Source organism: Acomys russatus, chromosome 23, assembly GCF_903995435.1.
Source record: "Acomys russatus chromosome 23, mAcoRus1.1, whole genome shotgun sequence".
NCBI classification, from domain to species: domain Eukaryota; kingdom Metazoa; phylum Chordata; class Mammalia; order Rodentia; family Muridae; genus Acomys; species Acomys russatus.
This window is the reverse complement of record NC_067159.1, coordinates 17,103,630-17,130,632: the sequence shown is the minus strand read 5'-3', so window position 1 is coordinate 17,130,632 and position 27,003 is coordinate 17,103,630. Positions and strand designations below refer to the sequence as shown.

At 39.0% G+C, this 27,003-nt stretch overlaps 1 non-coding gene and 1 pseudogene across 1 annotated transcript; both read right to left on the bottom strand.

Annotated features, from left to right (window-relative positions):
* Positions 1-4,702: 4,702 nt before the first annotated feature.
* Positions 4,703-4,832, bottom strand: LOC127206729 (small nucleolar RNA SNORA17). Its single transcript, XR_007832834.1, has one exon. It is a non-coding gene; the product is annotated as a small nucleolar RNA SNORA17 (small nucleolar RNA).
* Positions 4,833-16,884: 12,052 nt separating this feature from the next.
* Positions 16,885-19,019, bottom strand: LOC127206164 (ADP/ATP translocase 2-like; annotated as a pseudogene).
* Positions 19,020-27,003: the final 7,984 nt, after the last annotated feature.

Sequence of the window (27,003 nt, the reverse complement as noted above, 5' to 3'; positions counted from 1 at the left end):
TCGAAAGGAACTGAGGTTTCTACGTGATGAACAGCAGGAACTAGAATTAAAGGGACAACAAAGAGAACAGTTTCCATAAAGAAGTTCAGTGTAGGAAATGTTCCTGAGCCAGGCGTTTTGAGGTTTAAAACTGCCTGAATGAGGGCATTTTCCACAGAGCTCAAGGCAGATATTTTGGGTTTCCCCCTTGCTATGTCCTGCTTAGAACTACAGTCTTAATATTTGCTCCTATTTTGTGCTAAGTAGAAGAGACACACTTAAAGGCAAGGCAGACAAGACTTACTCTATAATTATCTTATCTAGATGATCTGGGTAAGGTTCTTTTGCTCCCCAATTATTCATTTCATGGCTTAACATCACTCCTTTTGATACAATTAGAATAGGACCCACTGCAGAATTCACGCAGCTGCTCCTTCAGATATCAGTTAAGAAGTCATTCAAACAGGAATGGGTAGAGTTGGAGGCTAAAAATCACTTTTCATTTGGTAAAGCCTATAAAAATGACCCACAAAGCAAGATGTGACCTATTTCAAATAGATTGTGCCAGAATATGATCTAGAATAAAATGACAGTTGGGCTTTCAATCTAGATTGTGCCGACGCATGTATGAAAAGCTAGTTTGAGTGTGACAATGGCATTTTACAATGCCTTTGAACATCAGAGCATTTGTCATGAATGTCTTTTGTTGGTTTGAATGAGAATTATTTAAAAGCAGGACAAATATCTGTGCAGGTTTCGTCCAACATGCTTTGCCTATTTTTTTTTTCTGATAGCCTTTCAATTTACTTTCACAAAGAACATTATTAATATAACAAATTGACTAGAAAATGAAAGTTTCTATTACTCTTAGTTTACACTAGGAAACAGAATTAAAAAAAATCTTGTTAACGACTAACTGGTAAATATTTAGGGCTACAAGTGAGAAGTCTCTTGTGATACACGTGGGTGTGTTGTGGTGGGTGAGCTGTGATAGCCAGGACATAAATTGATGTATGTGGTACAGGTCAGGCAAACTTTACTTAAGTAATGCTTAACAAGATCTAGGGTGTCGTCAATCCCTAATTTAGTTCACCGGGATGTATTCCAGACAGATGTAAAGAAAAAATTGAAATTGGAATTTTAGATACATCACAAATGTTCAAAGTTTTCTGGAATTCCACCATTCCTTTTACATAAGAAAGCCAAGACCCTCACTAAAGTAGGGGATATCTTAGCGTGGGACAAGTACCCAGTGACAGAAGATATTCTCCCAGGCCATGGCTTCGGGTAATCTCAGTTGTACTTGCACAGATAGTAATGGAAAATGGAGCAAAACAAAACAAGAAACAAATACACTTACCTGAGATTGTGAAAGAATATCTTGCAGCAGCATCTCATTTTGCATGTCAATGTATGCAAATTTATGCTAATTTAAATGGGATATTTGGCAGGCCTCAGGGATCCCCATTTAGTTGCAACTAAGGAAGTGCTCCCCAAAGAATACAAACTAGAACAAAATTGTTTCAAAGCCTGATTAATCTGTTTTTGTGGTCTGCATAGAGCTGCCTGCTCATTTATCCAATTCCCTGAGCGGGAACACCTCTGCAGTGCCCTTTTATTTTTTTGCAAAGATCACACTGTGAGCATGCTTAGACTCATCCTTTTCATTTCAGCTCACAGCCACCTCTGCTCACTTGGGTTTCTTGGCTCGTGATGGCAGGCACAGGCTGGAGGTCCTTTCAAGCTGAAACTTTCATGTTAGGTGGTAGACTAGAGTTGAGCAATTTTTAACTTGGAGTGAGCTTTGGAGATGAAAGCAGGTGGCTGACTTTAGAACCAGACTCTTTCACAAGGAGAGACTTTTAAAAGTAGGGGCAACTTTCCTATAATGTGTTTTTACCAAAAAAAAACAAAAAAAAAAAAAAAAAAAAAAAAAAAAAAACCAAAAAAACAAAAAAAAAAAGCTTTGACAATACTAAGGGCAAACTCAAGGTTGTTGACTTTGAATGTGAGCATAAATAAAAATACATCTGCACGGCATTAAGTAGAAATTCATATAAAAGCTACAATAAAGTGGCCCCCTTGAAGATGAGGATGGCAATGAAAAAAATCGATTTACACAGGGATTACGATGCCCCAGTTACACTTGTAAGTGCTTTCAGATTTACAATTTGTACAAAATCCTCAAGATGTCTCCATTCTACAGATGAAATCTTCAAACTTTCACAGGTAGGTAAGTCTTGTCCCACATACTTTCAGTATGTGCACTCACTGCTCTGCATAATCCATATGCCCTATATATTTGTTGCTACCTGATATATTTTTAAAAAGGGTTTGTGGGGCAGAGAGAAAGTTCAGTCGGTAAAGTGCTTGCTACACAATCATGAAGAATGAAGTTTGATCTCTCCTAATCCACACTAATTATGTGGTACCATGAGCCTGGAATTCCAGAACCGAAGAGGAGGAGACAAGAAGTAGATCCTTGGGACTCACTGGCTAACCAGTTTAGCTTACATGGCAAGTTCCAGGCCAATGAGAAACCTTGTCTTAAAACGCAGTATGGTGCTTCTGAGGAATGACCCTTGAACACCTGAACACCCATGTGCACTTCTGCTCACAGGCACCCACCTACACACACACTAATTAAAGAAATATAAAGAAATAAAAAATTGATTATTTTCATCTGGACAAAACACTGCTTATATGCTGAGGTTATTAAAAATAGAATTCCTTTTTAATTTTTTAAGATTTGACTTTCTAGCTGGAAAAAAAAACCTTTTATGCTAGGTATAGGCCTATATAAATTTCACATTTCAAATGTTTGTTGGTGATCTAAAACTGTATTCTTTTTAAAATTGTTCTTTGTGAGTTTCGTACAATTTATTTTGCACATTTACTCCCAAATTATCTTAAATTCTTGTAGATCTAACCCCATTTCTATACCATCCAACCTTATACACGCACACAGACACACACACACGCACACGCACACACACACACACACACTTAAAGAAAACTGACTCTCCCTGTTCTAGAAACCATTAATTATCCACAGTTACTTAGGGGTGGGGACTAATAAACCCCTTTCCTACCATATGCTAGAATGTTCATTATATTGGTCATGTGGGGGCAGCCATAGCTGTTGTGATGTCATGAGTGAACATGTCCTGTTCTGTCCAGAAGACATAGTTTTGCTTCATCCTTCCTGACTGAAGGCTCTTACAACAATTAAAATGAGCTGTTTGCTGATATGCAAGAACATAAAGAAGCGTCTACAAAATGAAGACATCATAAATGTAGGATTGATGTTATTACTATCTCAGGCCCCTTTTTCTAGGGTTGCTATATTAATAATTTTAGATAACATTTATTTACAAGTATACCAATTTTAAAGGCCATTGTCTCTATATTCCTTTTAAAAACTTTTTATTGGTTCTATGTGAAGTTCTCATCATGTATCCAAATCCCACTCATCTCCCCTCTCCTGTACCCACCCTCCACCCTTGCAAACTCCCCACAACAGAGAAAAAAATCTCATTGTAGAAACTGTACTGTGTCACAACGTACTCTCGAAGACCCTTCTGTCAACACTCCCTTGCTTGCAAATGTTTGTCAAATGTTAAATGGCTTGTTGGTCTGGGATGAGGCTCCTACTGCTTCATCAATATTGGTACCTCACTGGGATTCTTCTTGAATATTCTGTTATTTCCCTGTGTCATGGAAATCTTGTAGTTTCCGATCAGTAGGACTGCCCCTTCATGCACACCAGCAGTTCATCTACGGGTTAGATGTTAGGGTGAGCCAATTCAAGTTTCTGGATATGGAGCTGAGGTGTATCTCAGCTGGTCAGCCCATCACCTCTTGCTGGAGGACAGTAAAAAGATCTTATCTGTGCCACTGCATGGGAGACAAGTGACAGGGCCTTCACTTCATACCTTCAGGCCTGACTCACCCACAATTCCACCTATGTACCATAGCGTGTCTAGGGGCTATCAAGCCCTCAGGTCTAGCTCCCCAACAATGTCTGAGTGAGGGGTGGGGCCAGTTCTGCATAGTCCTCAGACATAAATATGTCCCCAGGCAGCAGCCCAGATCAGGGACATTCACTGGGCCTTTGGTGGTAACAGACTCCTGCCACTGCAGGGCCACAAACCGAATCATGGCTCCCAGTGGCTACACAGGCCTGGCCCACACCATGGTTGCAGGTGCATCACTAGCTACTCACATCAGTGTTCTTCAGTTCTGCCTCTCTTCATTGTGCCTACATCCTTCTGTTTCTCCTCTTCCATTTCTCCACTACTTACTGGCTCCTCCTCTTAGTGTACCTCAGTGTCTTTGCATTTCTGGGGGTTACCTTAGAAGTGGTTCCAGGCGTGCTATGCTCAGTTCAAGCATTACGGGACTGGGGCAAGGTCACGTAGATTTGGTCTGCCACCCAAGGCCTGTACAACATCAGCCTGTTGGTTATCTCAAGCTAGTTCCCTGTCCAGGCCCCATGCCACTAGTCTACTGGTTATCTCAGGCTTGGTCCTCACCTGGCCTCCTGAGTGGTCCCATGCAAGGGTCGTCTGTCTCAGGCTCACTCCTGCCTGGGATCACGGCCCCAGGTAGGGTCCAGCTTGTCTTCAGGGGGTGTTATTCTATGTCAGGCTCTCTCCTTCCCAAGGGAGCTTGTCTGGGCCTGTCTGGGGCTGAACTGGAGGTGGTATCAGGCTTGCTTCTCTCAGGGAGTGCTAATCCTTCTGGTGTTCACAGGGTAGAACACCGAGCTTAGACACAGCCTCTCTCCTCTCTGCCACCTACTGACGTATAAGTGACATAGCAGCCACATCTGCAACACCTCTAGGGGCAACTCTTTCTATATTACTATTTTGTAATTAATTTGATGATTACAATGCGTTCCTAGCCTCCTTTCTTCTTTCTTTGTGGTCCCACCTCCCCTCTCTCTTCCTCCCTCTCCTCTTCCTCAGAAAAGGGGAACACAACCCCACCATCCCAGCCTAACACATCAGGCCTGAGTGACTCTTCTTCCTCTATGATCTGGCTAGGAAGGTGCTACAGGAGCGCATGGCAACCCAAGAACATTTTTTTTCACTTACCAAATAGAGAATATGTAGATTAGAATGATACCAGGTTTTTAATTAGGGTCTTTGTGCTTAAAGTAAACACAAGCTGGTGTCTATGGTACTCCAGATGATCACTTTGGTATCTTACTTTCCTTTATTCTATTTATTTTGATAAAAGTAAACAAAATATTTCTTGTAGGCAGTAGATTTTTAGTACTTGGTTCATCTATGTATTTTAAAAGACAGGAATAAGTTTTATTGACATACAATGTTATTATTAAAAGAAAGTTTGACTCTGAGGCCTGTATGTAGCTAGGGAAGAAAAGCAACAAATTTGGTTTGTTGCATATTAGCTATCTACTAGGACATCCAAAACATTGTATGTGTCTATTAAGGTTTCCTCCAAGTCTGCTGAGTATTGGACCATCAATCTAGATGTGGAAGTTTTAAACCTTTGGGGTTTGAGGGAGCTATAACTTTAGAAATTTGAGAAGATTGTATCACACTGCCAATTCAATACTAATGATTGTTGGTAGTTTTTCTTCAAGTCAAAATTATCCACCATCTAATAACAAAACCCTGATTTTCTTTTCCTTGTTTTTACTTTATGTTCTTTGTTTGCATTTGGATGTAGGGGGCTGGGGACAAAAAGATTATAATGTTTTCTGGGTATAAGGATTAGATTTGGGTTAATTACATGACCTCACCAGGTCCAGGTAGAGTTTGTGGAACTAGCATGAAAAAAATGTTCTAATAGTAAGATTAGAGATAGGCTAAGAATCTGAATCTTCCATGGTCAGTCTTTCAAATCTGATACCAAAACCAAATTCTAGAGAGAGAATATGTCCTGTGAAGATGACTGAATCCATGATATAGCTTGGTCTGCATCTATGACAATGAACCTTTTATTCCATTAGTAAGCTAAAATATTATCTTTCTGGGTTAAAGAAGTTTGAGTTCAAATGTGAGGCACCAGAGTACATGAGAAAGTCATATCCCACTCTCCACTCAACTGTGGAGAATGTTCTGACCATTGGCTAGATCTGGGTAGGGGTTTAAAGTTTACTGCCTGTATTGTCCTTGGCTGGTGCCTTAGTTTGAGCGGGAACCCTGGGCCCAAATCTGCCTATCATAATGTTCTACTTGTAAGTTTTTAGGACCCTCTGGATCCTTCTACTTGGGGAGGGGGATAAGGGGAAAATGGGAGGGGGGAAGAATGGGAGGATATAAGGGATGGGATAACCATTGAGATGTAACAAGAATAAATTAATAAAAAAATTGAAAAAATGCTAATTCTAAAAAAAAGAAGTTTGAGTTATGTTTTATATATTTATGATTGAGTCTGTTCAGCATATATCTATCTAACCACCTAAAATACATAAAGCTACTCTATCCTTAATCATTATTATTAATTTTTCTCAAAGAGAATGATTTTTATTTCAAATGGCAAAGAAGAACAAAAGAAAATCATTCCAGGCCAAACTGATTTCATGTTACTAAATCAATGCATTAAATGTACTCATTTCTTAGCAGGTAGTTGAAGCTTTGTCATTGATTTAATAGGACAAAGATCAGCTGAGACTCAGGAGATAAAGAGTCTAAGTCTCTCATCTACTATTATATTGTATTGTTTCTATACATTGTTTCTATATATTGTGTATTGTTAGGGAGTTCTTCAAATCCCCTATATTTGTGTCCTTCGTTTTTTAACTGGGATAAATAATTTTTGCATTCCACATGCCAATTATATGGAGAAAAATATAACAAGTGGTTTTTATTAAATATTCAAAACTTCCCAGTCATCATAATGAACGTGCATTAATTTTCTCCCTTTGACTATGACTTGAGGGTTAGGTACATTTGAATATATTCTTGGAGAACTGTGACAAACTTGTTTGCTTCATTGCAGTCATACACAATCTTTCAAAACTTGTTGAGGCCTCTGTAATACATGGTTCCAAGATATTTTGCTAACATTTTACACAAAATTTTATTTCATAGTGACAAAACTACATCCAATGAGTATGCTGATTAAAAGAAATAATAGGGCATCTAAAAAAATGTTCAGTGTGTGAAGCAAGGAACATCTGTTTTATGGACTAATTATGTGATGTGTGGTGAGTTTTGTTCTTGTTGCTCTTCATAGCTGTGTTTTGAAGGATTTGTCAATGAGCCATATCATAAACACTGTTAAAATGGGCTTCTTGTGCATGAATAAATCTGAGATCTCTTCTGTATTCTCAGCAGATATTCCTTTTTTAAAAGATAAACTTGATTTCAAATGTATTTTGTAGCCATTATGAACCAGTGCTTATTAAATCATCTTAACAGGCACAAAGTCTGATTAGTAAAGTTCAGCATTTCCTTACAACCGTTCTCTCAATTTCTCTCCCTCCCTCTCTTCCTTCCTTCCTCCATCCCTCCCTTTCTCTCTCACTCTCATGTGTGTGTGTGTGTTTGTGTGTTTGTGTGTGTGTGTGTCTGATGGAGAGAGACAGAGACAGAGACAGAGAGACAGAGACAGAGAGAGACGCAGAGAGAGACAGAAACAGAGAGAGACAGATATAGAGAGAAACAGAGACAGAGAGAGACAGAGAGAGACAGAGACAGAGATACAGAGAGAGAAAGATGGAGAGAGAGAAGAGAGAGAGAGAGGAGAGAGAGACAGAGAGAGAGAGACAAAGACAGAGAGAGAGAGAGAGAGAGAGAGAGAGAGAGAGAGAGAGAGAGAGAGAGAGAGAGAGAGAGAGAGAGAGAGAGCGTTCCTTGACATAAAGTGAAGATTCTATGAGATGGGAGCAAAGAAAGAATCTTCAGCAAAAGAAAATGCTTTGCAGTTAAGGATCAGCAACACATCTATTTGCATTTGGTGAAGGAGGAAGGAAAACCAGCAGTGTAGATTAAGTAGCAATTGCTGGCTGTCCAGGAGGGGACGATACACTGTTCCTCTCTAATTCTGTGTGGCTGTTGGGTGTGGGTCAGTTTGTCTGTTCAATGGCAGTTTACCGTTCACATGAGTGTTTTGTTTTGTTTTGTTTTGTTTTTTCTTCTCAGATTGCCTTTGAAGTATCCCTGTTGGAGGAGCCAGAGGTAATGGGCCATTTTACACAATCTATAGGAGCAGAGTGAAAGCAACAATTTCTCCTTGAGAAAGCTGTTGAAATGTCACCTGCAGTGAGGACATGTTTGGCAACAACAAGGCTATGTCCATGGCCATTTAAACAGTTTCAACAAAACTAGAGGGCCCCAGTGTTTCCAATGCTAGAACATCACAGTAGGCATTGTGACTTTGCCCAAATATATGAGCAACATGCAATATTAATAGTTTACTGAATAGAACTGATACATTAATTCCTTGATATATGTCTTCCATAGTCATGTTTAAGAGATAAAATACATCTATCTGTTTGTAGTCTTTAAAGACGAATGGTATGGTAGGTAAGTCATAGATTTTCTGGAGCTAGGATCTCTTGATATGCTAGTCAGCTTTCCATTACTACAACAAAATAGCTGAAACAATCAAGTTACAAATAAGAAAGTTTGGTTTTATGGATTATTATTCCATGGTCCATGTTCAGTTAGCCTGGTTCTTTTGGGCCTGTAGAAAGACAGAACAGCCTGGCTAGGAGTGTGTGAGGAAGTAACCGCTGTGGGAACATTCCAAACCCAAACAATAGCACTTGATGCCTTAGCTCTGTCACTAGTTTGCTGCTGCTTTACTTGGGGAAATGTTCCCTGCCTTTGTCCCTTCCTTTTCTTACATACAACATAGGAGAATACTCCTCAAAGGTTGGTTTGTGAGAATTAAACAACAAACTTCAGTACAAGCGACTGGTATATTTTTCATGAGTTTTCCTTTAGTGTAAGTTATTACTATTATGGTTCTGTTTTAATATTCTGCTCAATTCTGTTTTTCTTTGCTTTAAAAAATATGATGGAGTTGTAGAACATTCCACAATATTGACTGATTACCAATTCTGTGTTTATATTGCTTCCATAAGAACCTTTGAATATGGAAAAACAGATTGTTAGCCCTTGAACAATTCTAGTGATGATTGACTTGGGGGTGCTTTAGAACAGTAGAATAAATATAGGCAATGTTCAAGACCTCTGTAAACTTTATTTTGGTAGAACTGATTGAATAATAAAGTACACATTTGTTATGAAGACACGAGGCACAGAAATGCACCCATGGTTCTTCAAGCTGACTGAAGTTTGGTGAACTTTCGAGCCTCAGCTTTGTGTATTTAGGTTAATGTTACTGGAGAACCTGCGTCCCAACTAAATGTCTGATACACACTAAATATTTGCTAAACAACTACCTTTCTGCTGGCAGCATTTACATCGATTCCTTATCACCCATGGTTTCCATGCTTTTCACTCTGTTGGGCTTGTTGTTGAAATGTAGTGGAGGTCTGTCCTGTGCATATGGAATATGAGCAACATCCCTCACTATCAATAAAATCTCTGTCTTTCCTCCCTCCAGTTATGATAAACAAAAATGTCTCTAGGAATTGCCAAGTGTCACAATTGTAAATATCACATCCATTGCGAAAACTGATTTCAGTTTATGCTCAGACTTTTTTTTTTTTTCTTTTAGGTTGGAGGAGGCCAATTTTCAGTTAACAGCTGATCATTTAAATAGGTTTTCCTATATTTTCTAGCTGGTAACTGCTAGGACAGTCCATGAATCCAGCATACCTTTGTGTCTTTAAATAGTATGTCTTTCTCTGACTTTTCTGTGTGTAGAATGATGGGTCAGTATAACTTAAGCGGGCAGTTTCTATGGTACGAGGGGTAGAGTGCTGACTATAGAGTAGCTCTTCAGCTGCCTCAGTATATCTGGAGCAGAGTGCAAATCATACTAAGTGGCTCCCTTGAAAGCTTCTGGGGATCAATACTTTTCCCAATGGAGCATACTTTTTCCTTAAATTGTATGGACAATGACTCCATCTTATATAGAGACAGAGAAACTTGATACAGTCCGCTTGCCCAAGGATAGGATTATTTGGTATGGAAGGACATTCTGATTTTGCTTGTATTCGTGATAGTCTAATTTAATTTCTTTTCTTTAAACAAAATATTCAGAATTTTTCCTGGGGGAAAGGGTCTAGAGTCTGGTGTAAATCATTTGTACAGACTAGCCTGTGAAATACAATTGGTGTAGCTTGTGGGTGGTTTTACAGACATGAGAGATCTAAATTTTACATAACTGTGAAAGTAAATTAGGGCCTCTTCTACCTGCTGCTCCCCAAACTGTAAATCTCTTATGCAGTTTCACATTTCGTCTATAAACAACTTGGCACTAAAATGAGATACACTAGGCCAGAGAAGGTGTAAGTGTAAGCATGATGGCAGTTAGTAGGGAAAAGCCAGAGACAAAGACGTAAAATGGAAGTAGCAGAACGGAGTGGAGAAACCATGGAACATGAAAGGATGCAGAGAAAAATGAGTACCCAAGAATGATTTACAGGGCAGGTTTAGTAAAAAGAGAGAGATATGGGAGCCCTTGATTGGACATCAGATTTTTTTCATCTGCAGAATTTGCCCAAGGCTATGCAAGACAGATATCACCTAAGAAAGTAGACTTGGATAGACAAGTGTTTGAGATTTAATGGTACCCTTAAAACACTGTTGATGACATCAGTAAGAATCGAGGATGGCACCAAGACCACTATCAAAGGATTTTAAACAAAGATGGGATTGAAAGCATGAAAACTAGGCTTTTCCATCTCCTACAACTCAGTGCAAAGTGGGAGTTCTCAGATATTATCCTGGGATGAGTCAGAAGGACTTTCAATACAGTGGGCTTGGCCATAGATTCTGTAAGATACAGTAAGCACACAGTATTTTCTTTTCTGATAAATTTGTATGTGATGCTAAATCTACTAGACTAGAAGCCATACTGTGAACCAAAAGATTAATATTCAATGGGGTCTATGTGAAACCTACATTCTAGTTGTGGAACTTGAGTGAAGTAACACCAAAGTATTTCTGTGTGAGCAATGCTTTAGAAGAGTATGTATGCCCTGACCCACTTGGAGTTACTTTGTTGGGAACATAGGTTAACATAGTGGACAAAGAGAATCAGTGGCACGCGCTAGTCTCCTCTTGGACATTTTATACTATGAGAAAGGTGTGTGTGTGTGTGTGTGTGTGTGTGTGTGTGTGTGTGTGTGTGTGTGTGTGTGTGTAAGTATATGTGAGTGTTTGCATTTGTGGGTGTGTTTTATGTATGTGAGTATGTTATGGCGGAGTATTTGATCCCATGCTTTGTGACTGGTCTGTCTCTGGCTATGTTTTCCTTTAGTCTCTAATTTGGGGGAGAGGCAGGGGAGATGAAAAACAATTGCTGCTTGATAAATCCACAACTTAGACTCTCAGAGATCATTGATAAACCACTTCACACACTTATAGAATATTAACTATTAAAGGCTTGTTAGATTTTTATCATCATAAGGTAATGTAGAAATCAGGAGCACTGTAGTTTATCAAAAAAGATTAATTTAGAAAACAAAAGTTATTGTTTGAATATATAGTTATGTGTTTGAACACTTGACCCACAGCTCTACCACCTTTTTTGACAGATAAAGGAAGGTTTTAGAAATGGAAACTAGCAAGAAGACAGGCCAGGAGGGTCATCTGTTGAGTTACACTTACTTTTACTTCTAGATGAGCTTTCTACTTCCTGCTTGGCCACCATCATGTGGTCAGCCAGCTCAATCTCCTACCAATATAGACTAACCCAACTGACATGTGTTCTCTGCTGGCCTAATTTTATTTCTATTGTGAATAAATATTCTGACCAAAATAGTTTATTTTACTTAGTCCACACAGTCCATTACTGAGGGAAGTCAAGACAGGAAATTAATACAAGAACTTGAACTCAGGCTTTCCTGCAATTCTACACAGCATTACATATCTAAATGTACTTACTATGTATATTTTAAGATGACGTCCCTATGGAATGGTGACATCCATAATGGTTTCTCCTATATCAGTTAATGTTAAATACAGTACTCCATGGACATGTTCACAAGCAATCTGAATTGGGCAACTTAAAAACTGAGGTTTTCTTCCCAGGTAATTCTAGTTTGCAACCAGTTGACAGATAAAACTAACCAGAACACTTGCCAAGAAACCTGAATCCCCTGAACCCATGAGTCAAAACAAAAACTCCATTCAGCAACTTCTATCAGATGTTTTGTTACAGCAACAAGAAAAATTACTCATATATTGCGTATCTTGATTTATAAAAAAAGCCTAAAGGACAAAAATAATTCTGACAATTTGAATATTTTTTTACTTTCTCCTTTGCATAAACAAAGATACTTCAGACATCCAAATCAAACAATTTTAACGCAATTTGGGAGAAATCCAATTCATATTCAAATAATCGTTTTTAGTTATTCTTTGTGCTGTATAATATATCAACTGGAAATAAAGCACATTTTAATGAATTAATCATATTTTTATTCTCTCATATATTACATCCAGCTGCATTTCCCTCCTTCTCTTCCCTCCCTCCCTTCCTTCCCCTCCCTCCCTTTCCTCCCTTTCCCATTATCTCTCCTTTTTCTTTAGATCCACTCTCCCTCTCCCTACCTTCCTCAGAAAATAGCAGGCCTCCCAGGGACATCAATAAAACTAGGCATAACAAGCTACAATAAGACCTGGCGCATACCATCACACAAGGCTGCAAGAGGCAACCCAGCAGGAGAAAAAGAGTCCTACAGGAAGGCAAAAGATTCACAGATGGCATTGCTCCCACTTTTAGGAATCCCACCAGAATACCATGTTGAAATACTGTTTATTGTTCATTTTAATAATTAAAAAATAAGATGCCAGGTGACAGATTATATAGAGGTTTATTGTATTAGCATGCAGAGAGAAGAAAAGGGGGAGGCATACCTCAGAGAGATAAAGAGAGACAGAGACAGTGGAAAAGAAAAGAGAGAGAGAAAGAGAGAAAGAGAGAGAGAGAGAGAGGAGAGAGGTAAGATATAAAAAGAGGGAAGAGGGAGGGGGCGAGGTGGGTCTGTCCTTTTATTTAGCAGGGCCATGGCCAGTGGCAGGTAGTCTATGACATCATCGGTAGGCAGACTAGGGCAGGATCCTATCTCTGTGTATATTTATTAATACAGTAAATTATTAAGGCAGTAAATTTCTGTAACCAGCTAGTTCCCCCAATGACAGACACAGAGATTATGGTTTATTTTTAAGCTACAAACACTATGCTGGGCAGAATCTGAGCTACTCTAATTCTAATACAGGTAAAACCCACATATAGACCAATAACTAGCTGCTACTCCATCAATCTTTTTCTCCAGCCCGCTGCTCTGCCATTATCCTCTTTTCCTCCCCTCCACAGAAGTCCCACCTTCCACTTCTTGTCCTTCTGCCCAGCTGATTGGCCAAACAGCTCATTGATAACTGCTGCACCCACTCAAGGAGTTCCTCTACAACATCAAGCTATTCAGCCGTAACATACATGCAGAGAACATAGGTCAGAATGCTACAGGCTCCATGATCTCTGTGAGTCCCCATGAGTCCTGGTCAGTTGACTCTGGGCCTTGTTCTTGTGATGTCCCTTTCCCTTGTGGTTTCCCCAATCCTTCCTTCTCCTCCTCCTCCTCCTCCTCCTCCTCCTCCTCCTCCTCCTCCTCCTCCTCAAGATTCCTGGAGTTCTGTCTAATATTTGGTTGTAGTTTCTGCATCTCCCCTCATCAGTTGCTGCAAGAAGACTCTCTGGTCTTTCTGATACCACAAGCCATAGATCCAGAGGGGCTGAATAGCAAGGAGGGCTTAGAGCAGGAAGTGGAAATAAAATAGATTTTGCTGGTGCACTGGGGGTGAGTGGAGCTTTGAACAGGAGAGATCAAGTGAGGTAGTTAGGGAGAAGGGAGAAAATACTGGGAGAAATGGCTGAAATTGGGGGGAGGCGTTTTGGGAGCAGGTGGAAAACTAGTGGAATGGAAACTTTACAGAATCTACTAAGTGGCCCTAATAATGGAGGACACAGAGCCAGAAGAGGCCATCTTCTGTAATCAAGCAAGGCCCCAAAAGGAGGGATTAAGACACCAACCCAGCCACCAAACCTTTGAACTACAGTTTTGTTTTTGTTTTTTCCTACTTATAGAGTGTTCTGGAACTGGAGCCAAGAATTAATCACATTTAAAAAAAAATATGCTGGGTCTTTTCATAGAACCAAGCTTCTCTCAAATTTGTCTTCCTCCTGTGTCAGCTTCTCCAGTCCTGGAACTAAAGCTGTGGGTTACTATATTGTGACTCTTTTTCATAATTTTGAAGAAGCTTGTAATATTTGATAAAGATAGCTTATAGATTAACACACAATACAATAGGAAATTCGGTACAATGAGGGTATGTACGAAATAGAATGAAGATGGATAAAAGGGAAAAGAAAGTGCAATACAAATGGCTAACTTTCTAGAATGAAACACCTAATGAGTGATGAAAATAATCCTTTAACTTCATTCTTCAAATGCATGAAAGCTATTAACTTTAGTATGATTAAACTATAAAAATAAGAACCTGTGAATAAACTTTCTGATGTATTCTTGGTTTCCACATTAATCTATCCTAACTAAGGTTTCACTTCCTTTGATTACTAACACTCTTTTTGGCCACACTTTCACCCTTGTGAGTGTTCCAAAGAGCTCACAGTATTTGAAGTAGGTGACTATAACAAAGGGCTAAAGATAATGGGAGTAATTTACCACTATTCTTCAATACAAGCTCTGGGTTTCAAAATCTTCTAATTATAGGCATTCTTGAATAGGGAAGTGATAGATGTTGACGATGGAAAGAAAATGGTTTAATGTGTTTCTAATGGTTGCAGAGTTTTATTGACTGTCAGAGGTAGGACTAAATACTAGATTATTTTAGGTTTGGAATATCAGTGGAGTTTTGCAACATTGTTTCACTTTTCTTTGAAAGTTGCAATATGTCCATGTTTGAGATATATTAAAATATGAGTAGGTGTTTTTTTTTATTAATTTATTCTTGTTACATCTCAATGTTTATCCCATCCCTTGTATCCTCCCATTCCTCCCTCCCCCATTTTCCCATTATTCCCCTCCCCTATGACTGTTCCTGAGGGGGATCACCTCCCCCTATATATTCTCATAGGGTATCAAGTCTCTTCTTGGCTACCTGCTGTCCTTCCTAACCCTAACCCTGAGTAGGTTTTAAATGGGAAGTTTCTTTTCATGTTTGCAAATAGGGTGTAGTATAATAGACTGAAAATAGTAACTAAATTGGCATTGGCAAGACCTCATGAAAACTATCCCTATTTTAAAGAAACAGGTTTTATTTTACTGTTTAATGTGAAAAGTATGCCTGATTTGGAATATAAATCTATATGCCTCCTCAACAGATCCAGTCTATATAGGGTCCCAGAAAAGGCAATGCCCTTTTAAAAACTGTATCAGCATATTTATTCATTATTTAAATGTTCACATTCCTGATGATGAAGTACATATTTTTGATTTTTATATAATTGCAACTTTTAAAAAGATAAATCTTTGAATAGCAAATTTGCATTCAGATCTTTTTAAAATGAGACATATTGTCCACAAATATTGTTCCTCCTAAAATTCATAATTTTAGTTTTTAAATCCAGGCATATAATAATTTTATGTATTTATTTACTTAGTCCCTTAACATCCTGGTTATAACCCTATCCCCCCTCACCTTTCAGTCCCACCCTCCCTTCTTCTTCCCCTCCCCTATTCCTCAGAAAAGAAGAGACCTCCTTCCTATCCACCTCAGCTCATAAAGTCATATCAGGACTTAGTGTGTCCTCTTCCCCTGTGCAAGGGCCATCTTGGTGACAAGGTGGAGACCTAAGTCAAGATAGGCTCCCAGGGGGATATGAGAGGGACTCTAGCAGAGACTCTTAGTAACAGGGACAGTAGAATCTGAAGAGGACAGCCTCTAACTAGACAAGTCTCCTAGTAGAGGGAGGGGAACACCAACCCACCCACAAAAACTTCCAGTCAAAATTCACCCAGTCTACAAGATGTGTGGCGATAAAGATAGAACAGACAGAGCAGATATTGAGGTTATGTCCAAACAATGTCTGGCCCAATCGAAGACCCAACTCAAGGGAGAGAATCAACCCAGACACTATTAATGATACTCTGCTATGCTTGCAGTCAGGAGTGAAGCAGAGTTGTCCTCTGATAGGCTCCACCCAGCAGCACCTCCAAACAGATGCTGAGACTCGTGCCCACAAGGAAGCCTTGTAGGAAAGAGGGGGAAAGGATAAAAGGACCTGGAGGTGACAGGAGCTTCACAAGAAGACCAATAAAGCCAATTAACCATGACCCAGGGAGGCTTGCTGAGACTGAAGCACAAACCAAGGGCATTATGTGAACTGGATCTAGGCCCTCTACAAAGATGTAGCTGATGGGCAACTCAAACTTCATGTGGATCCCCTAGTAAGGGAATTGAGGGTACCCTCTGACATGGATTCTCTTGTCAGCTTTTCAATTACTTCCCCATGGTGAGACTGCCTTACCAGGCAGTATATCTTTTATCTTGCTTTATTATGTTTTTATTTTAAAGATATTTTTATTTCTTCAACTTTTATTTTCAAGAGTGATTGAAACAAAAATATAATTGAGTCCCATCATTATTGTCATTATGGAAATGGCTTTAAGAGAAAACTGGTCAGATGAGTACATTGCTTCCCACTTTTTAACCGGTCATAGTTGCCAATGAGAAATCAGGCAAGCCCAGGGAATCTGTCCAGAATGTTCAAGATATGGTATTTCATACAACATGCCTGTTCTCGGGGAGAACACCTAGGGCATAATTATGTGAACTTCTTGATCTGACCATACAAGCAAGCACAAAGGCACCACCCATGCCTCTGAGAATGTTGGACCATGCGCCCTTGAAAAAAAGCCTTGCCTCCTTCATCACAAGCGATCTTCAGCTAGCAGTCAAGCATGCCTGTATATATGATATCTGTTTCTTTGCATCCTGACTGCATCATCATACGACGAAGAACTCTGTCAAACGGATGGGAAGTTAAGCCAGCAACAGCAGTGACAGACTGTGTGATCATCCAGCTGATGAAGATGTGAGTATTCTTGGGATCCGGAAGCATTCCCTTTGCAGTATCATAGATACCAAAGTAGGCAGCTCGGTAGATGATAATGCCCTGTACTGACATATTAAAGCCTTGCCACAGGCCCTTAATCCCATCGGATTCGTAGATCTTAACCCGGAAGTCACCAAGGCCTTTGAATTCCCTTTCAGCCCCAGCTTTGCCCACATCAGCTGCTAGACGGGTATGGGCAAAATCAAGAGGGTACACAAAGCACAAGGATGTGGCCCCAGCGGCACTACCTGATGGCAGGTACCCTGCAAAGTCACGCCAAAACTAGGTCCTCTTGTCCACACCACCCAGAAAGATCTGCTTGTATTTGTCTTTGAAGGCAAAGTTGAATCTAGGCGAGGAAGCATCTGATGACATTGGCCAGGTTACCACTCCAGAAAGACAAGACTCCCTGTTCCTTGGGGATGTTATCCATGCAGTCTATGATGCCCTTGTGCTGCTTATCTGCCGTGGTTTGCTTGCTGGCATGCTGCTCCTGTAGCAGCAGCTTGACCCGCACAATGGATGCTACTGCTATCTTGGAGATGGTTGCAGCTAATCCACCAGTCAAGAAGACCTTGGCGAAGGACACAGTAGCATCTTTCACTTTGAAAAAAATTGGAGGGGGAGACCTGGTGGCACTCAGAGGAAGGACAGCAGGTAGCCAAGAAGAGATTGAGCTACAAACATGGGGAACATGGGGGGGGGGGAGGGGAGGGGGGGAGGGAGGAATGGGAGAATACAAGGGATGGGATAAACATTGAAATGTAACAAGAATAAATTAATAAAAAAAGCAAGAATAAATTATTTTAAAAAAGTAAAATAAAAAAAAAAAAAAAATAAATAAAAAAAAAAGAGAAAAAAAAAAAAAAAAAAAAAGGAAAAGGCAGACGACTGTCGGGTAGGACTGGCTTGACAACCTGCTTTGACTCCTGGACCCTGGGGCTTATCTTGCTTTATTGATTAAGATAGAAAATACTTGTTATAAACTGAAATGCAAACCCCGCAAATTTATATGTTGAAGCCCTATCTCCAAATATAGATTGCAGAGAAGGGATCACAAAGGCAGGGCCCTAATCTAATTGAATTTATGTCCTTATTGACTGTAGAAGAGAGTCCAGGTACCTCTCTCTGCACAGGGAAAGAACATTATGAGAAGCTAACAAGAGAAGCATCCCATAGCCACAAACATCATAGCACCTTGAGTTTGGACTTGCAGTGTCTAGAACTATGAGAAAATCAGTGTTTGTTCTTGAAGCCATGCTGTTGACAGCATCGTCTTTTTTTGTTTGTTTTGCTTTTGTTTTTGCTTTTTTTTTTTTTCAAGACAAGGTTTCTCTGTGTAGCCTTGGCTGTCCTTGAACTCACAGTGATCCACCTGCCTCTGCCTCTTGAGTGCTGGGATTAAAGGCATGAGCCACCATACCCAGCTGAGAGCATCATCTTAGGTACCTAATTTCTCTAATAAACAGCCTGTAAGAAGTAGTATATTATAATTGTGCCTGCTATCCTTCTTTGTCTCTTTGTCCTTGTTAACCTCAGTGTCCACAGAATATTACATGACTACCTGAGACTTGATTGATATTTCTGAGTACATATTTTTGTGAAGACTGCAAGACTCCTTGTTTGCAAGTCTGACAAACAAAGGCAAAATTTTTCTTTAAGTTTACGTGATTCTACATAGTAGATGAATAGAGTAATGGACATTTTGCCCTTGAAAAAAATCTCTAAATATTCATCTCCTGGATGATGAACACTTGTTGGTATTTTTTTAACTTTGTTTGCTCAGTACACTCTTCAAATTCATGTACAACATGTACTGTGACTAATGCAAACAGAGCAGCCATCGGGTCCATTTCATTAAGGAAAGATTAAGTAGAGATTCACAGAATTTCCCATGAAACTTTGATGTATAATTCAACCCTTAATTAAAAGCAAACAGCCTCACTTCCTGGGATTAGGCTATCCAATTCTATTTTAAAAATGAAAGAATATGATGATTAAAACATGTTTGAATAAAAATGTCAATAAATATTCCACAAGAATTTACCCCAAATGACAAACATACCAGAAAATGAGATAGAACAGTGAAATCCAGAAAGCGCCTTTGAATAATCTACACTCCACACCCTCCTATCTCATACAGAATTAAAATCCCTAATGATCCAGGTCTTAGACAAGTTCATATGATTTCAAGAAAGTGAGCAGAAAAGAAGAGACTGTTGCTCTAGAGTGTAAAGAGAGTCCCTCTGGGACTCCAGAGTTATTTCTGACCTCCCCCACTAGTTCACTCTGTGGCCAAAGGCAAGTAAGTTAATCTTTTTGTGACTTCTTCTATATCTTTGTCAAATGGAAATAATAACACTTATTTTATGGAGAACATTCAGAGGTTTAATTAAATTAGTGCTTTGAACTTCTTAAATGAAAGTTGCTATAGAAATGCAAGTACAATTATTGAAGTCATTTCTCCTTATCCTGTATGCAATATGACGATTGAAACACATTTATGTTAATTGGAAAAGTGACTAATTACCTAAGAAATACTTCCTTGTGTTGTGTGATAGATCAGGCATCAGGTCAAACTTCTTTGCTGTTAAGTGGGTCACAATCTAATTATTTGGCAACAAAACAAATAATTCAACACATGGAAAAAGATATAGTTGCCTTGAATCATTCAATATATAAAAGTTCTAATATTTATAGACAAAAGCAGTGAAATTTAGCTTAGAGTCTATATTGGAAATATGGAATTTTCTTATATCATTATCTTATAATGGATTCAATTCTATGGCTGCTTCCATGCTGAAATGTTTACTTTGTTTTTCAGTAAAACACACACACAAAAGGAAAGAAATAACAATAACAACAAAGCTCAGTGCTATAAGCAAGGAAGATATTGGTTCTCTAAGGAAAGTTTCTATGATTAAAAAAGGACATTAACATGTCTGTGAGAATGAAAAAGTTCCAGATCCTTCTATGGTCTAGAGAGAGGTGGTTCAGAGTTGAGAGCATGTATTGTTCTTGCAGAGAATCCCGGTTCAACCAATTCAACTCTTAGCACTGATCCCAGGCAGTACCTGAAGGCAACCTGACACTTTATTCTGCGCTCTGAAGGCTCTAATCATCTATCCTTATGTTATTCTCTCTCTCTCTCTCTCCCTCTCTCTCTCTCCCCCTCCCTCCCTTCTTTTTCCTTTTCCTGTCTCCAAGATATATACATATGTAGACACAAAGGTGTATAATTAAAATTAGCATAAATAATGCTGTCCAAAAATGCTCCTACAAGAGAAAAACTTTGAAGAGCTACATTCTTACCTAGAGTGTGGCCACAAAGAAGCTTTCAGTAAGGCTGATAAGAAACAGAAGAAAAACAAATCACAAAGCCCAACAGTGAATTATCACCTCCAATTGTGTTGGGGAGAAGGATGGTGGGAAATATTGTACATTTCTTCTTATGTAGTGGGGAGAGCGATGAGTCTACAAATGATTTTTTGCAGGGGTGGAATGAATAGGGGTACCTGACAGTGGAAATGATTGAATTAGTGTTGATTTTCAGGTAACATACACTGAATAATAGTGAATTAGTAGAGTATCAAAACACATCTTCAGGGAGGCAGAGGCTGGCAGATTGGTGTGAATTCGAGGCCAGCCTGGTTTACAAAGTGAATCCAGGACAGCCAAGGCAACACAGAGAGACCCTGTCTTGAAAAACCAATAAATAAATAAATAGATAATCCAACAAAAAACAAAACAAAAACAAAGCACATTTTCAGACTTAAGCATTCAGGGCGGTTTGGAGACAAAACTGTTGTTTTCTGAAAGGGACTTTGTACCATTTAGGGGCAGTCAGGTCTTCCTTCAATTCAGCAAAGGTTCTAAGCTCCAATTACTAGCTCCAATTACTTTTTAGAATCTCCTCAGAAACTGTAAAAAGCAGTGGTTCTGCTATGTCTCATAGTGTATCAAAGAAATCGAGACACACAGTGAGGAGTTCATGAGAAAAGAATGAAGAAAACCAGTTACATGTGTAAACATAGCTGTGTTGTGACAAAGGAGCAAGGCAGTACCATGAACTTGGGAGGGCTATCAACAAAAGGTGCTGGAGCAGCTGGACAACACATGAGAAAATTAAGCTAGCCACAGGCTTTCCTGCTTCACCAACCTAAACCCTCAGTAGCTCATAGATCTAAAAGTGAAATGCAGAACTACAAAACTCCTAGAACAAAATCTAGGAGGAAATCAATACAGTTTTGAGATTGGCAATGTTTTATTTAATTTTGAAGGCAAAAGCACAATTCAACGAGGAAATTATTGGTAATTTTACGGCACTATGAAAGATATTGTCAAGATAATGAAAAACAATTTAAAAACACTCTAAAGATTGAGAATAAATATTTCTGAAGGACATGTCAGTTAAAGGACTCAATCCAAATATACAAAGAAGTGCTAAAAGTCAACAATAATATTAGTAACCCAATTAAAAAATTGACTAGGGATTTAAAAAAAAAAAGAGACACATCACCAGGGAGGTTATGCAGGTGGAAAGCCAGCATGGTCCATGCTATCACTAGAGAAATCAAGTGATAATGAAGCCTAGGAGATGAGTGAAGGGTCCACTGGACTTGGGCAGAGAGAATTTTGGAAAAGAGGAGAAATGGACAGAGGAAGAAACAGGAGGAGAACGGCATTTGGATACAAAAAGACCTATGTGGGTCCAGAAAAGGAACTCTGAAGTTCCTCATGGAAAGAGATAGCCAAAAATAACAAAAATAGCAAGTATTTTGCAATTATTGATGGCAGGTAGCACAAATAGAAATTATTAGAAACAGATGCAATGGGATGGAGACTGGGAATTATTGGAGGATAGGTTAGGAGGTAATACATGCCTTGCTCCAGATAAAGACTTATTATAAAGTACATCAGGTGCCATAGTTTGAGTGGGACCACTGGGCCCAAATCTGCCTATCATAATTTTCTTCTTGTAGGTTTCTAGGATCCTCTGGATCCTTCAACTTTGCCACTCTCCCATGCTTCTTTCATCTAGAGTCCCAATAGGATGTCCTCCACTCTGTCCCAGTTTCCTGGTTAATGAAGACTTTCATGGGACATGCCCCTTGGGATAGTATGCAGATATAAGTGAGTATATACCATTTAACTCTTTCTGCTTCTGATTAACTCACTCATTATGCTCATTTCGAGTTCAATCCATTTGTCCACGAATTTTGCGAATTCCTTGTTTTTAATAGCTGAGTAGTATTCCATAGTGTAAATCTACCACAGTTTCTTTATTCATTCTTCTACTGAGGGACACTTAGGCTGTTTCCATGTTCTGGCTATTATGAATAAGGCTGCTATGAACTTGGTGGCACTCAGAGGAAGGATAGCAGGGTACCAAGAAGAGACTTGATACCCTATGAGCATATACAGGGGGATGAAGTCCCCCTCAGTCACAGTCATAGGGGAGGGGAGTAAGGGGAAAATGCGAGGGAGGGAGGAATGGGAGGATACAAGGGATGGGATAACCATTGAGATGTAATATGAATAAATCAATAAAATTAAATTAAAAAAATGAAAAAGATAGAATAGAACAAAGAAGTAATAAACATTAGAGTATTTTTGAAGACCTGAAAAAAAAATAAAGTACATCAGGTGTCTGTGTTTTCATTGATTGCTAGCAGGTTAGAAAATACTGCCATAATAAAAATTAGCCTAATAATAAACATTTATTAGACCCTACCTTTAAATTAACAACAACATATGAGCTCTGCTCATGCTGATTTAGAGATCTTTATTTTCTTGCTGTCCTCCATCCCCTCTTTTCATTGTATAAAGCCATAAGCAAAATGCCTGCCAAACACCTCTCTAGTAAACATATTTAAGATATAGCATTGTATGGAGGTTTCAGTGAGGATAAATAGTGAGAAATCCTTAAAACTGGGGTTAAGAGGATAGCACATACTGATGGACAGTTTTGTCTTGCAGAGGACTTCTTCAGGGGTCAGAAGTCTGGAATAATAACTCTAACTCTGTAGGCCATTAGATGTCCCCAACTTGTGCAAGCTGGGGAGGCAGAGCTGAACATCCCCACCAGGAACATACAGAGTATTCTTGCGGTCTTTTAATATCAGACACAGAGAAGGATAGGGGAAAATATTTTTTGCAACCAGAACCCCATCTTGATTCTTGTCATTTCGGAGTATCAACAGATATTTACCACAGCCCAGCTTACTATTTTTTAAATAGATACCCCAAATATCAACCTTATTATAGTTTGGATTAATATACCTGGCTAAAACCTGTAGATCCTGATTATTGTTTGATTGGTTTTGTTTTGTTTTTTTTTTTCATGTCTTAAAAAAAATTGTACCTCAAAAAAAAATTGTACTTCATTCTGGTGTGCTGATAGGTTTTGACAAATGAGGGATTTGGTACCAGCTGCTTTATCAATTGTATTCTATAAAAGTGAGACCATGCCATCACAGTCTACTTGTTAAGGACCAGAAAAAGGAAAAGCATCTCTCTCCCTTCTGTGTACTCCAACTCACCAAGGATCTCCTGAGGGTCACATTCTATGTCTTGGCCTCTTCACTGTCTCTAAGTTGTGGGTAAAATGAGATTTTATAACTTCTACGATTCTGAGAGTCAAATAGTAGGGAAAAAAATCACAATTGTCAACATGTACAGAAGACTTGATATAGCTTCATAATTTAGGAAGTCAGTAAAGGGAACATAGCATTTATGACAGAAGATAACCTGCAGGACCTCTTCCTATGTTCTTTTAAAGCTATGGCACTTCTGTGGCATTTGGGAAAACAACTCTGAAATGGAATAGGACTGTGGGCAAATGGCCCAATATATCTTACTTAATCAGACTCAAAGCCAATATTGTATACAACACTGCAGACTTTATGCACTTCATCCAACCATACTCTGTTACTTTAAATCATTGCATCACTCCTGAAGGGCATTTGTTTTATTTTCCTGGCTTCAGCATTGGGTGTAGGAACTGCTCTGCGTGCTGCCCGGGGAATACACTAAAGGAGAATTACTTATTACCACAGCAGATGCGGATGAATTTTAGGGAAATGCTGACTCTATATTGTGACTCTTTATCTCTCTCAGGGAAAAAATAAGGAATTTCCAATTGCCTGCTAGCCATAGGAACAGAAGGGCTTAACAGCCTGGCGATAAAAGCAGAGCAGTAAAATTCTGACGAGGGGAAAAAAGAAATGATAGGGAATACCCATCTTAGTTCTGATTAGAGGGAAGGCAAATTTTGTCTCTCAGTGGTTCATTCCCTTCGTATGGCTCCACAGACACAATTATGAGAAGGGAAGAAAAGTTCAGCCAGGATTTTGAAACCACTGATCTCTGCTATTTGAGTAAAGAAAATAATTGGGATGACAACCAAAGTGAAAGTAGATGCAATTTGCCTTCCTCCTGTCACTAGCTAAGTGTTGTGGCTATTGGTCTTAGCAATAGTCATGGGGTGGCAGCATTTGTCAGACCCATTTTGTTAAACATAATGTCCCATTGTTATCCTTTCCCAAGTAAAGGAACTCAGTCATTTGACATGTGTTTGGTGTCTTAAGATTTGTCATTTTTTTCTTACTTTGCTATATAATTGTCATGGTAAAAATACTCACATGTATTATGGACATAAATCTAGACTATCTAAAGCAATTTCAAAGTTAAAGGGGGAAAGAAAATTGGGCATTAAATTCTGACAACAATGGATTGCCACATGCTTTCATTTATATACTGAGTCTTCCCACAGATATTTGAAAGGAAAAATACTACACTGTGCACACTTAAAACTGGAAGACAGATGTGATCTAAGAAAGAATGTAATATTTAGAATGTTGAAGACTATCCAACATATTCAGGTTCAATAATGTGGAATTCAGTCTCTTTGGCAAATTTGTTTGAATGGTTTTTGTCAAGGTGACCACTTGAGAAAATAAGCTGAAATGTTAGATTGTAAAGAATGAGAAACAGAAGTTTCTTACTGGTATGCAGTGGTAACATCTTGCAGTAGCAAAATTCATGACACACGTAGTCACTCACTAACAACTACAAAACTAAGAACAGTTTAATTACTCATTTTGCTTTCATAGTAAATATCTATGTGACTGGGTGACTATTGTCATTTTTTGACAATATTTATACTCAGATCAAAGGAATGGATTCTCTTAGCTAGCCATCAACTGTGTATAATGACTTGCACTTCTTAATTTAAAATTTCTTTTTAAGGGGGATTACCTCCCCCTGTATATGCTCATAGGGTATCAAGTCTCTTCTTGGCAACCTGCTGTCCTTCCTCTGAGTGCCACCAGGTCTCCCCCTCCAGGGGACATGGTCAAGTGTGAAGCACCAGAGTACGTGAGAAAGTCATATCCCACTCTCCACTCAACTGTGGAGACTGTTCTGACCATTGGCTAGATCTGGGTAGGGGCTTAAAATTTACTGCCTGTATTGTCCTTGGCTGGTGCTCTAGTTTGAGCGGGACCCCTGGGCCCAACTCTGCCTATCTTAATGTTCTACTTGTAGGTTTCTAGGACCCTCTGGATCCTTCTACTTTGCCATTCTCCCATGCTTTCTCTCATCTAGAGTCCCAATAGGATGTCCTCCCATCTGTCCCAGTTTCCTGGTAAGTGAAGGCTTTCATGGGACATGCCCCTTGGGCTAGTATGCAGATATAAGTGAGTATATACCATTTGAGTCTTTCTGCTTCTGGGTTAACTCGCTCATTACGATCATTTCTAACTCAATCCATTTATCCACAAATTTCGGAAATTCCTTGTTTTTAATAGCTGAATAGTATTCCATAGTATATATGTACCACAGTTTCTTTATCCATTCTTCTACTGAGGGACACTTAGGCTGTTTCCAGGTTCTGGCTATTATGAATAAGGCTGCTATGAACATGGTTGAGCAAATGTTCTTGTTGTGTGCTGGAGCATCTTCTGGGTATATTCCAAGGAGTGGAATAGCTGGGTCTTGAGGAAGCCCTAATCCCAGTTTTCTGAGATAGCACCAGATAGATTTCCAAAGTGGCTGTACTAGTTTGCATTCCCACCAGCAATGAAGGAGTGTTCCTCTCTCCCCACATCCTCTCCAGCATGTGGTGTCTCTTGAGTTTTTGATCTTAGCCATTCTGATGGGTGTAAGATGGAATCTCAGAGTTGTTTTGATTTGCATTTCCCTGATGACTAAAGAGGTTGAGCATTTCTTTAAGTGTTTCTCAGCCATTTGATATTCCTCTGTTGAGAATTCTCTGTTTAGTTCCAAGCCCCATTTCTCAATTGGGTTATTTAGTTGGGGGTGTTTAGCTTCTTGAGTTCTTTATATATTTTGGATATTAGACCTTTGTCAGATGGTGAAGAACAATCTTAATTTGAAAGCTTTACTTTGTCATTCAGCATTTCTTTCATTCTTATTTGATTATTATGATCTATCCTGTTTTGGAGGAACTCTCCTAATTTATGTGACACTGTGCTATTAAGGCTTCAGGACATTTTCACTGTGTATACTTCAATATCTGGTTAAAGAAAGCTATGAAAATGTTAGAAGCTTCGAGCAGAGATATCAGCATCAAACTTCATGATATGATAAGATTCCATTTGGAGATTCTGTAGAAAAGACTTCCTTTTGGTTTCTTAAAAGTAAACAAAATTGTATTATTTCTTCAGATCAACATACCTATTGTGAACTGATATAGTGAAATATCAGTTGAAACATGCAGTTTACTTCACAAGATTTTATAGCATCATTAACCAACTCTGATAGACTTTGGTCTAACAAAACCGCCCATAGTAATCTGGAATGATA